This window comes from Haliotis rufescens, unplaced genomic scaffold (assembly GCF_023055435.1).
Source record: "Haliotis rufescens isolate VD_foot unplaced genomic scaffold, xgHalRufe1.0.p SCAF_16, whole genome shotgun sequence".
Taxonomy (NCBI): Eukaryota; Metazoa; Mollusca; class Gastropoda; order Lepetellida; family Haliotidae; genus Haliotis; species Haliotis rufescens.
In genome coordinates this window covers 1,799,112-1,812,418 of record NW_025963846.1, presented here as the reverse complement: position 1 = coordinate 1,812,418, position 13,307 = coordinate 1,799,112, and the positions used below count along the sequence as shown (strand labels likewise).

Genomic DNA, 13,307 nt, shown 5'->3' with positions numbered 1-13,307 from the left:
GCTCTCAATTTTTTCAGATTGGCTCTGATTTCCATAATTAGGTATCAGTCCTTTTCTCAGAGTAAATGGACCGCCTCCGTGGTCTTGTGGTAGAGCGTCTGCCCGGAGAGCGGAAGGTCCAGGGTTTGATCCCGGGCCGCGTCATACAAAAAGACGTTAAAAGATTGTACTTGTTGTTACCCTGTCTGGCGCTCGGCATTAAGGGGCTTAAACAAGGACTGGTCGGCTCAGAGTCAGTATACTGTGTCTGAGTGGGGTATTCATGTTAAACTGCGGCATGGTATCTCAGTGAGCTAGCACTATAAATCGGCATCAGTCCGGACTAGTACAAGCAGCCACACACACACATACACGTGCATGCACGTCGCTATATAAGTGCAATAATCTTGGACGCGACGTTAAACCCAATTTCACCTCACCTCAGAGTAAATGCCTTTCTTATATCCTAAGTCTTAACACTTGTCGTGTCACATTTGAATCTGTCTTGAATTGGTTGAAGGAGTTCTACATTGTGTCAGTATAAATTTCCATTGTTGGCTTTCATGCTTGTCGTAAAAGGTGACTATGCTTGTTGGAAGAGGCGACTTATTATCGGAGGAGGCAACTATGCTTGTCGGAAGTGGCGACTATACTTGTTGGAAGAGGCGACTATGCTTGTCGGAAGAGGCGACTATACTTGTTGGAAGAGGCAACTAAAGGGATCGGGTGGTCAGGCTTGCTGACTTGGTTGATGCATGTCATTGTATCGATGCTCATGATGTCACAGGATTGTCGGGTCCAGACTGTGGCGTCAACAACAAACAAACAGTGCCTTTTTCACAAATAAGTTCCTTTGGAAGTAAAACCAAGGGCAAATGATGCCATGGCTGGTAGCTCAAGGGTATTTAGCAGATCCTATTTTGATAGGTTTATACATAGATGGTGCAAGTAGGTTCATTGCCATAGGATTCAGTAAGGATACAGTCAATCCGAAAACATGATTCAACTAGATGCATGGATGGAGGATTCACATGGGTTTATGAACAGATGATTCAATCAGCTTCATAGATAGATAATTCAACTCAGCTGCTTAATAGATAATCCAGGGGCGGTCAGGTAGCCTAGCGTTTAAAGCGTTCACTAGTCATGCCGAAGTCCCTGGTTCGATTCCCGACATGGGTACAATGTGTGAAGCCCATTTGTGGTGTCCCCCAGCCATGATATTCCTGGAATATTGCTTAAAGTGGCATAAAACCATACTCACTCACTAATAGATAATCCATCTCAGAATATGATTCATCTATAGGTCCATAAATAAATAAATAAATAAATAAATAACCTAGATTTATTGAAAGAAGATTCAAGTATAGATTCATATACAGATGATTCAACTAGGTCCATAGATGATTCAACTAGGTGCATAGATGATTCAACTATTAGTTCATAGATGATTCAACTATTAGTTCATAGATGATTCAACTTGGTTCGTAGATGATTCAATTAGGTTCATAGATGATTCAACTATAGGTTCATAGATAGAAAATTCAGCTCAGTTCATACAAGATTTGGCTTTTGGTTCATTGATAACTGATTCAAGTGTAGGTTTATGGATAACTGATTCAGCTGTAGGTTTATGGATAACTGATTCAGCTGTAGGTTTATGGATAACTGATTCAGCTGTAGGTTTATGGATAACTGATTCAGCTGTAGGTTTATGGATAACTGATTCAGCTGTAGGTTTATGGATAACTGATTCAGCTGTAGGTTTATAGAATACTGATTCAACTGTAGGTTTATGGATAACTGATTCAACTGTAGGTTTATGGATAACTGATTCAGCTGTAGGTTTATAGAATACTGATTCAACTGTAGGTTTATGGGTAAGGCCTCTGGCTAGATGTTCAAACAAGGTTCATGTATAAAGGATTTATCTTCAGGCATTGACTGATGGCTTGAGTGCAGATGATCTCAGTTGTTTGAAGGATGGATAATTGTTGCCTACGGTCAATTTGTAGATGGTCTTAAAAGGTTGGTAGGTGCATGATGAATGGTTTTACTGGTCTAATGAGTGACTGGATAAATCTTTCGGGGCTCTTTCACAACCTGGCGATGTTCTTATTTAAACTGCCTCAGAAGTGCGATACAGCCAGAATACTTGACAAACTTGATATGAACTCGTTGCAAACAAATGATGACTTACAGGTGCAAATGAAACGCCCCAATCTTTAGTCTGGTTGAAATAAGAGATGGTATGTTGTAGAAAGTCTTGTCTCCACCAACACAATCATGTCTCCTACCCCCCAGCACTTCAAGATGTCTTTGTTTGGGGTCGGACTTATCCTTCATTGAATAGTACCATTTGTTTTTCTGAAGAGCTTTCAGCATAATGATTATCCACTTTTACCACGCTTCAGATATGTTAAGCAAATGTAGCCTAGTGGTTAAAGCGTTCGCACGTCACGCCGAAGACCCGGGCTCGATTCCCGCCATGGGTACAATGTGTAAAGCCCATTTCTAGTGTCCCCCGCCGTGATATTGCTGGAATATTGCTAAAAGCGGCATAAAACCAAACTCACTCACTCACTCATATTTTTTGGTGCCATTTGTATTGACTAGAACAGAAAATTTGATAAGAATCTTTGTTTTTATTTTTTCTATCTTGGTAAATGCATGTTAAAATTTATCAGTGTTTGAAATAATTGCTGGCCTGCTAGCCAAAGGCCAGCGACATTTAAATTGGATTTGTGACATTCATAAAGCTGGCTCCAAGTTGAACATTCTTGTCATTACTTATTTATTTCTAGTTTTTTCTTCGAATCATCAAGTCAGTTAAGGTATCATTAAATGTCAAAGTCTGCTGTCATATTGTTTTCATTTCGTAGTTTATCGGAAACTGAGTTCTTTATGAACACTGATTATGACGGATTAACCATGCTAGTGAAAGTCTAAGAACCACCACGAACATCAGACAAATGTATAGTGCCAAGCAATTTATCAGCTTTAGCATAATGATCTCAAGACTATTTCAATACATATTGCAAATGGCGGCCTCCATGAAGCAGGTCGTAAAATATGACGAGGGTTTGCAACATTTTTCTTAACAAGCTTTACTGGCCAATGAACTTTGGAACTAATTCAAACACTGTTATGGACTAACAACACTTATATTTGTTTGCAAATTGTGTAAGTGGCGGGTTCTACCAGTAGAGCGGGACATGCTTAAGCTTACATGAAGAGCTGGTGTCAATTTTCAGTGATCCATTCATATAATTGTCACCACTATTTTGCCTTTAACGCCCAATGGATTCTGCCGAAGCAGATAATTAAGAATGATTTTTCTGGTGTTGACGTTGTGTACTTAATGAACACAATGACAGGCTTTAGTCAAGGCTGTTTACAAAACAGAATCTCATCCGCCATTGATACTGATGGAGCAGAAAAGATTCTTTTATTTTTTTCTGTCATTGACATTGGGTACTAATGAAATGTCTGCTAGAATGGTTTAAACAATGCGTTAGTTGACTTCAAGAAACGACTTCTTTTTTTGTCAATAAACTTGTGGGGGGGCACAGGTGGCCCAGTCGTCTAAGGCGCTGCGATTTGCAGTGCAGAGTTGCGTCCCTTGGGCACACCAGAAACCTATGGTTGTGGGTTCGAATCCTGGTTCACACCGATAACATTTCTAGTTTTGTCAGTACCATACCCGTCCGTGCTCGTGGGTTTCACCAAAGTGGTAAACGTCTGAGACCTGCATCACTTCGGGCTTTCCTCCCACATTAAGCTGAGACGCAGTGATATAACTGGAATACTGTTAAAAGCGGCGTTAAACCCAACTTGTCTGTTGTAACATGGATTAGCGGAGACAAACTATGACAGCTGTTACGGTTTGAAAAGAACAGTCCTGTAACGCCACTTATGACACATAGTTCTGGGTACAGGTCACAAATGAGCTGAAGTAGAACAACGTCAGTTGTGGAGAGTAGTGGATGGGTGACCATATTGACTCCTGAGAGTGTCTAGGTTCTCGGTCTTGTCCCACACTGAATCACATACAGCACATGTTGTGTCTCCTTTGGCAAGTGACTTGATTCAAAACAGGGGGCACGGGTGGCCCAGTCAGTATACAGTATCTGAGTGGGGTATTCATGTTAAACTGCGGCATGGTATCTCAGTGAGCTAGCACTATAAATCGGCATCAGTCCGAACTAGTACAAGCAGCACAGCGTTAAACCCATTTCACCTCGCCTAAAACAAAATGTTTCCCATCCCATAGCTATTCTTCCCCCCGTCTACCATTTTACTGTCACAGCTTTGAATAGCCTTGCAATGATCAAGAAATAAGAGGCAATGAAGGGTGCTTTATGACTAACACATGTACAGCATTCAGAATGGATGAGTACCCATGTGTCTTTGGTTTCCACTGGAATGGCGTCAGAAATACATTTGTCTCCTTGATGTCATGCTTACATGTCACGACTTTGAATACTTGTGCAATAAGTCAGTGTTAAAAGTAATCAGTCAGAGTTTACAACTTGGTGATAAGAATTGAAAGCCTGGCTGGGAATAGATGAGCTCATGCCTTTGGAGCAGCAAGTCTTTATTGCCATGCTTTTAACTAACACACCTTGAGATCTTCGAGGTATGTTTGTGGTTGAAGCAATCAGTTGGATTTTACAGCTCTTAAAATTTGAAACATGGTTGAATACCCCTTGTACTGTAAACATAAAGTAAAAACTCCAACTCCAGAGAAATAGAAGTCCCGATTATCGACCTGTTTTCGGGATAAAGAGCAACAGAGCAGTGAAAATTATATGAATTGATCACTGAAAATAATATGATCATATCCTGCCTTGCTGGTAGAAACCACCTCTCACACACTGCCAGTGAGTAAGGAGTGAGTGAGTTGAGTTTAACGCCGCTTTTAACATTATTCCAGTTATATCGCGGCGTGTCAGCTTAATGTGGGAGGCAAGCCCGAAGTGATGCAGGTCTCAGACGTTTACCACTTCGGTGAAACCCACGAGCACGGGTATGGTGCTGACAAACCTAGAAACATAATCGGGGCAAACCGGGATTCGAACCCACAAACATAGGTTTCTGGCGTGCCCAAGGGACGCAACTCTGCCTAGTGAATCGCAGCGCCTTAGACGACTGGGCTACCCGTGCCCACAGGGAGTAAGGAGGTGTGAAATCTCCCTGGTGTTCACAAAAAGGGTACCCATGGTTGGAATTGCAAGTGTATTGCAGTGTTATGTAACTGTCATGACTTTGAATGTGTTTGCAATAACAAACAATGGAGAGTAACAAGCTGGGTTTTTTAACCTTTGTAAGGTTTCACAGCATGGCTGTATCATAGCAACACTAATTATTTTGACTGAAGGAAATCTTCTAAAATCATCTGAATAGTCTAATGTCGTCATGTCTGTTTTCTTGTTCTTTATCATGTCTCCAGTTCTTTGAAGCGTGAGCTCCATGTTGATATTGTCTGTACTAGTCCGGACTGATGCCGATTTATAGTGCTAGCCCACTTAGATACCATGCCACAGTTTAACATGAATACCCCACTCAGACACAGTATACTGACTCCGAGCTGACCAGTCCTTGTTTTAGCCCCTTAATGTCGAGCGCCAGACAGGGTAACAACAAGTACCATCTTTTAACGTCTTTTGATATGACACTCCCGGGTATTGAACCCCGGACCTTCCACTCTCAGAGGCGGTCTGTTATTCAGTAAATATGTCTCATCATTAGAATACAAGAAATTTCAAACAGTCTACCTCTTATTTATTTTCCTCAGTCAACATTGACACTATAGTCCATGATATCAGACATACCAAAGTATATAGAATTAATTCTGTCCTCGTTTGTTGTTTAACGCATTGCTCAGCAATATTCCACTTATGACCACAGTCTATAATTAATTGAGTGTGGACCAGACAATCAAGTGATTGACATCATGAGCATCGATCCATGCATTTGGGAAACAATGACACGAATCAACAAAGAGAGTCTGGCCCCCTGATCCAATTAATCTCTTCAGACAAGCATAGGTCATTGAAGACCAATTCTTACTGGGGCCTTCACATAGGCTCCTGGCGATCTTTATTCTTACCTGGAATCCCTGAGAGGTAAATCAATCCTTGACCAGACACACCAGTAGTTAATAAACGTAACTTTATTGGGATGCTATCAAGATATGAAGACGCATCGTGGGCTGCTGCTTGACTCACAGCCAAGAGTTCATCTTTTTTGGTGGTCATCCATTATAATGGTATCAACGGCCTCCGTGGTCTAGTGGTAGAGCGTCCGCCCGGAGAGCAGAAGGTCTGGGGTCTGGGATCCCCGACCGCGTCATACCAAAAGACGTTAAAAGATGGTACTTGTTGTTACCCTGTCTGGCGCTCGGCATTAAGGGGCTAAAACAAGGACTGGTCTGCTTGGAGTCAGTATACTGTGTCTGAGTGGGGTATTCATGTTAAACTGCGGCATGGTATCTCAGTGAGCTAGCACTATAAATTGGCATCAGTCCGGACTAGTAAAAGCAGCCACACAAACACGTGCATGCACGTCGCTATATAAGTGCAATAACGCGACTTTAAACCCAATTACACCATACCTTATAATGGTATCTCATCTCATACATCCAATCTTCAATTATCTCTGCATTTTCTGTTTCTATGGACATGCTCTGAATCTCATTGTATGTCTCTTTAAAAGGTGACTATTTGTGTGAAGCAGGCATCATATTTATATATATTTGACTTATTTTTGCTACATTTCATAAACACATACTTATATATTGTCGTAATCATACTATCCACTCTGTTTTTGAGATTTCTGTATCGCTTTTATTATTTGAATTAAACTTTTACATTTAATATAGAACATCAGACTACAAATTATGTGTAGAATAAAATCTCATTTAGAATAACAGAGGTTTAAAAAAGAACATTTTTCAATTTTTTCATGATTAAGGTACTTATTTTAATTAAATGGAGATATTTAAATCATATAAATATTAGTTTGAAAACTTCCAGGAATAAAAAGTTACCATTCCAACATCTAGTTAATAATTTTTAAATCTGAAGTTGTTTATATTATAATCAAAGATATTATTTATGATCAGATGATAAGAAATGACAACAATGAAAGCATCCACAAATTATGGAAGCTTATTAATATTATTATAAGGGTAATGCTATTTTTCAGGGCATTATCATGTGCAGAAGCCTGAGGTCTTCCATTAAATGCCCGACGAAGGAGGGCAGTTGAAAATACCGAGGGCTTCTGCAAATGATAATGCTCTGAAAATAGCTTTACTGTTATTATAGCTAAAATGGATGGAATTTGTTATGAAATAAAAAGAAACAACAATATCTGTTTTCAAACATTTACCGCAATCAACACGAATGTCACTGACCCACTTTTACAAATATGGAAACGGCATAGAACAAACCAAATGACGTCACTATTGAATGTGACGTCACCTATCCCTATCCTATGACGTCACCTAATAATGGGCGTGATAATGGCCCATTGTCAAGCAATATGAGGGTATTATCAAGTTACAGTGGCCCGCTCATTTCTGAAAACATGTGGGCGGTTTAATGATAATTCTATCCATTTTAGCTATAATATTATTTAAGTGCTATCCTGATGGGCCAAGTTTTTAGTGTATGTAAACTGATAGTGGAAGGAGGAGAAAGGTATGTACTTTTGGCCAATGACCTCTCAGTATTACGAATAATCACATACCGTATTCGACGTATTAAGCGCCCGGGGCGCTCTCAAAATTGGAAATAGTGGGCTCTTATTGGAATATAATTTTGTGTGAGAACAAAAACAGTTTTAAAATTGTAAATTTCGTACAGTAGTTTATGCTGACAGCCTGAAATGATACAAAAGAAAAGTATGCATGTATCATACACAACAGATATATTTTCCAGAATTTAATTGCCCTTAATTAAGGGTGCATATAACACATGAGTGAGTATTATACACGAATCAATAAGTCTTGTGTACATTGCTCAATCGGAAGGGGTGCTAATTGGGATTGTTCACTAGCAAATATATCAGCAAATATCACCATAGGCGCTTATTAGAGCGGGGCGCTTATTACGTCGAATACGGTTTATATATATATAAAGATAAGGGTGTTTTTGAGTTAACATTACTAATTATCGCAGAGAGACTGTGATATACAGATGAGAATAATGGTGATGATAGGAAATATGATGATAACATTTCCTGCAATGAAAACAAGAGTTTTCTTCCGTGTTGTAAATGATTTAAAAGTAAAAAGGTTATAAATGAACTTTTAAATCATAAAGATGTAACAAATTTAAGTTTGGTGAATTAGTGTTTAATGGAATCCATACGAAACCTTAAAAATAACTTCATGTGAGCTTAAAAGCACTTTGGATGAAGAGGGGATGGATGTTTCTTGATTTAAAAAATAATCTTGTTTGTTTAGTGTACGATTGAAATACTCCCTATTAACCCCAAAAATGTGTTATTGGTCCCTAAAAAAGTTGTCATGAAAAGGTTGATGTCTTTAGAGGTATTTTTTTTTTACCTCATTTACCTCAAGCTGTAAAATATGGGAAATGTCCAGACAGCAGGCTTCAGAGATGAAGTACATGATGTTCCACAGATAAATTATCAGAAGAATTTGACTTTCCGCAGATAAATTGTCACAAGAACTTGAATTCGGCATGTTTTTGTTTTTTCTCCAAAATATTCACTGTTTTTTTTTAATTTGCAGGGTTGAAAAAACTGTGTGGATGAAGCTTCAATCTGCAGGTCACTGACACGATGTTCCAAGGGAGAATAATTAGTGGACATTGATGAATAGGGTGAGTTAGAATCTCCACGTGAATATAATCAATCTCTTTGCACAGTTCAATACTCTATCATCTCAACACAAAATCTATCACCCTCAATGTTAACACCAATTATTGGTATTTATTTGTGAAAAATAAAAAAGATAGATCTGCGCTTTTGTGTCAATTAAATATTTCTAAATGAGCACAAAGATTTATAAAGACCTCAATCATGGAAGTTTGTTGTTCAAGTTCTGTCTGAAATGTTATGTTGACATTGACAGGAGTGGATTTAATAGGCACACACTACATGGAAAATTGATTACCATGTAAAAACCGTTATTTTTATTTTAGAGGTTTATTTTGAAAAGTGATTTGTAACCAAATTTGAAATGCTTTTTCTCAAATGCAAACAAGACCTTTGAAGGTCACACAAGGGGGAAAGCTAATTAGAAGAAAATATTCATTTATTTGTTCATTTTCAATAAAGCCACTTTAGCTCTCCAGAAGCAAAGCTCCGAATTGGCTGATGGCGAGACCCGTTGTTCTTCGTCTTTCCAGTCATCCTTCAGCTGAGGCCAAAGCCTCAGGAGGATGCATACCACCATTTTAGTGTTTTTTCTTATGGTTTGAAATCAATTGGGGAAAGTCTTTTAAAATCTTCTACCCAAGATTTTGAAACATTGTCATGATGTGTAGCAGCACAATGAGGCTTAATTCCAGTATTCTGAGACTTGTTCCTGGAATTGAATTGACATATGCCATGAAGGAAGTGCCTGAGAAAGGAACTATCTGACAAGGTCTCGTGAAGTTTGGAACAGGGGTGTAGGGAGTGGGAGACGGGACATTTTTGGGATCTTGGTACAGCAGCTGCTTCAAAACAAGCAAAATAAAACTTCCCTGAAGTAATATATTTGTTTCACAATACATACAGACCGCCTCCGTGGTCTAGTGGTAGAGCGTCCGCCCGGAGAGCGGAAGGTCCGGGGTTCGATCCCCGGCCGCGTCATACCAAAAGACGTTAAAAGATGGTACTTGTTGTTACCCTGTCTGGCGCTCGGCATTAAAGGGCTAAAACAAGGACTGGTCGGCTCGGAGTCAGTATACTGTGTCTGAGTGGGGTATCCATGTTAAACTGCGGCATGGTATCTCAGTGAGCTAGCACTATAAATCGGCATCAGTCCGGACTAGTACAAGCAGCCACACGCACACATACACGTGCATGCACGTCGCTATATAAGTGCAATAATCTTGGACGCGACGTTAAACCCATTTTCACCTCACAATACATACCTTTTCATGACATCATGCACGTGTAGCGAATAAAAACAAATTAATGTAAGACCTGAGGACAAATAATTATTTTCAGAAATCTTTTTTACACGCACACACGCACACACGCACACACGCACACACGCACATACACTGATGAAGCACTGATGAAGCTACTGAAATCCAAAGGGGATGCATGACCTGATTGTTTACAGGCAGATGTTGTATGGCGTGGGTACTTCTGTGTGGCTTAAGGCAATAAACAAACACTTACTTTTTTGGGCAAATTGTGTGTGTCGGGTTCTGCCAGCAGAGCGGGTCATGTTTACCCTTTTCGCAAACAACTGGTATCATTGATGATTTTCAGCGCTCCATTCAAATAATTTTCACCGCTATTTTGCCTCTTATGCCCAATGGAATATGTTTTGGCAGATAATTGAGACACTGACATTATTTATTATCTAGGTCACTGTGACATACTTTTTTTGGGTTAAAATAACAAACAAATGAATTTGATTTTTCTTTGATGTGCAGATGCATTCTTGTTTTCGTAAAGAGATACTGATAGATTAGTTACACTTTTCAAAGAATTGATGGTAAATTTGACTTAAAATGTTTGGATAACAGAACATTGGCAATGAAAAATATTATTATTCATGATAGGGCCTCTGTGGGTGAGGATGCAATCTCAGTTCAGAAAGATATCAACATTACTGTCATATTTCAAAGGCAAGAGATGTGTCTGAAATTAAATATACTAAAGCATGTTATCTCTGTGCATTAAAGGTATCAAACAACAAACTCATCAAACTGTAGGTAATATCAGCATATCGGTCATATTTCAAAGGCATTCTATCTCTATTTTAAAAAGAAGATTGCAAACGGTTTTAGAGGTAGAACATTTTCTTGTATACATCAGTTGAATGTTTCTTGTTTCTGGAATTTCTTAAAAATATTTAATACTGAAGGACTATAATTATATAGTTCACATTCCTTTATAAAGCTCTAATGCAGTCAATGTTTCTTTGGAGGTTTTTATATTGAAAATAATTGCACTTTGGTGCATAGCGGTGTTTCATGTTGTTTCAGAATGTCATGTGTGTTTTCAAATTTCAATGCAGTCGAGAGTTTCTCTTCTTATACAATTCTCAGCCTACCTCCATGGTCTAGTTGATAGAGTGAATAGCTCGTGGTTCGATCCCCATACACATCATACCAAAAGTCGTTAAAAGATGGTTCTTGTTGTTACCCTGTCTTGTGCTCATTAAGGGGAATAAAGGGGGTTGGTTGGCTCAGAGTCAGTAGACTGTGTCTGAATTTGGCTCCATGTTAAACCTCTTACCCGCGTGCTACAATTAGAGTGAGTGAGTGAGTGAGTGAGTGAGTGAGTGAGTGAGTGAGTGAGTATGGTTTAACGCCGCTTTTAGCAATATTCCAGCAACATCACGGCGGGGGACACCAGAAATGGGCTTTACACATTTTACCCATGTCAGGAATCGAACCCGGGTCTTCGGCGTGACGAGTGAACGCTTTAACCACTAGGCTACCCGACCGCCCGCTACAATTAGAGATAAACATACTGTGTTTTCAATGTAGTGCTAGGTTGCCTGTTGCCTGTTTATCGTGCTGAATTAAATTTGGAACCGCGCTCACACACACACACACACACACTCACATATTGCCGTACAAGTGCACAAATCTTCAATGTGACAATAACCCAATTGCATCTCAACTACAAATGATTATGAGTATCAACTGGTCAAGCTGTTGCTGATATTTGAATGAATAAATATATCATTCCTCCATGTCTGATTGATGAGATCTGATTAGTCCATGTGATCTTGTTTAAATACTATGTATCCCGCCTTGGATTGAAATATATTTCTCAGTGGGAGAATAAATCTCTTATACCCCACCATGAACAAGTCAGACTGCACATGGATTTCTGATAGGGTGCATAATTCCCTTATACCCCACTTTGAGTAAATGAAAGGCTCATGACATAGCAATAGTTAACTAGCTGTTTTCTATCAATTTTGAATTTGTTTTAATTCCAATACCATGTCATATTAGAACATGTCGGTAAGTTTAATTTGTTGTAGCAGGATCACTTGGTTTGGTTTGGTTTGGTTTGTTGTTTAACGCTGCACTCAGCAATATTCCAGCTAAATGACGGCGGTCTGTAAATAATCGAGTCTGGACCAGACAATCCAGTGATTAATATCATGAGCATCGATCCATGCAATTGGGATGACATGCATCAACCAAGTCAGCGAGCCTGACCACCCAATCCCGTTAGTCGCCTTTTACGACAAGCATAGTCACCTTTTACGGCAAGCATGGGTTGCTGAAGACCTATTCTACCCCGGAATCTTCACAGGTCAGGATCACCTGAGGATCACTCAGGGTACGCAGGTTTTATGAGTGCCTCATTAGGTTTTATCCCTATGAAGCCTAACGTGGGACACATAAAACCCCATGTACCCCTCGTGATCCTACTGCAACTTATGGTGTTTCATGAAGTCATCCTCATCACCTCTGCTTTGTTTATAGCATAGAGTTCAAAACAGTGAGGGGCACAGGTGGCCAAGTCGTCTAAGGCGCTGCGATTCGCTGTGCAGTGTTGCGTCCCTTGGGCACGGCAGAAACCTATGATTGTGGGTTTGAATCCCGGTTCGCCCCAATTATGTTTCTAGGTTTGTCAGCACCATACCCATGCTCATGAGTTTCACCCAAGTGGTAAACCTGTGAGACCTGCAACACTTTGGGCTTTCCTCCCATATTAAGCTGACACGCCGTGATATAACTGGAATACTGTTAAAAGCGGCGTTAAACCCAACTCATTCATTCAAAACAGTGAACCTTGTTGGTTTAAATGATAACAGGGTGAAAATACTTTGTGTCTAGCTTTTTTGTTTTATAGTTACGTTGCAGAATATCCATGTGTTTATTTCCTGGAGACAACTGTCAACATTTGCGTAAGGGGTCACCTGTATTGTAATATTGTCACCGGAATGGCGACCGATAATGACTGTATCGGATATTGCAGATAGCTGAACTGGTAGCAATAAGCAATAGGCACACCATGTTTATTTCTGGCTATAAGACAATGACATATGAAGTATTATTCCCATGGTAACTGTCAAATTCAACACTGGTGAATATGGCAACAACAATATGGCCGTGTCATTTACGGTTTGATTGACGTGTGGGTTTTAAAGGGTTTAGCTTTGA

The 13,307-nt window shown here is 39.6% G+C and overlaps 2 protein-coding genes across 2 annotated transcripts in view; one reads left to right on the top strand and one right to left on the bottom strand.

The window, feature by feature from the left end:
- The window catches only part of LOC124144883, a 381,519-nt gene extending 372,230 nt beyond the window's left edge, over positions 1 to 9,289 (top strand). The window contains exon 9 of the transcript XR_007221550.1: positions 8,744 to 9,289. The gene's annotated coding sequence lies outside the window, so the exon portion shown is untranslated. The remainder of the gene's footprint in view (positions 1 to 8,743) is intronic.
- The window catches only part of LOC124144878 (G-protein coupled receptor dmsr-1-like), an 87,071-nt gene that overhangs the window by 5,411 nt on the left and 68,353 nt on the right, over positions 1 to 13,307 (bottom strand). The window lies entirely within an intron of this gene.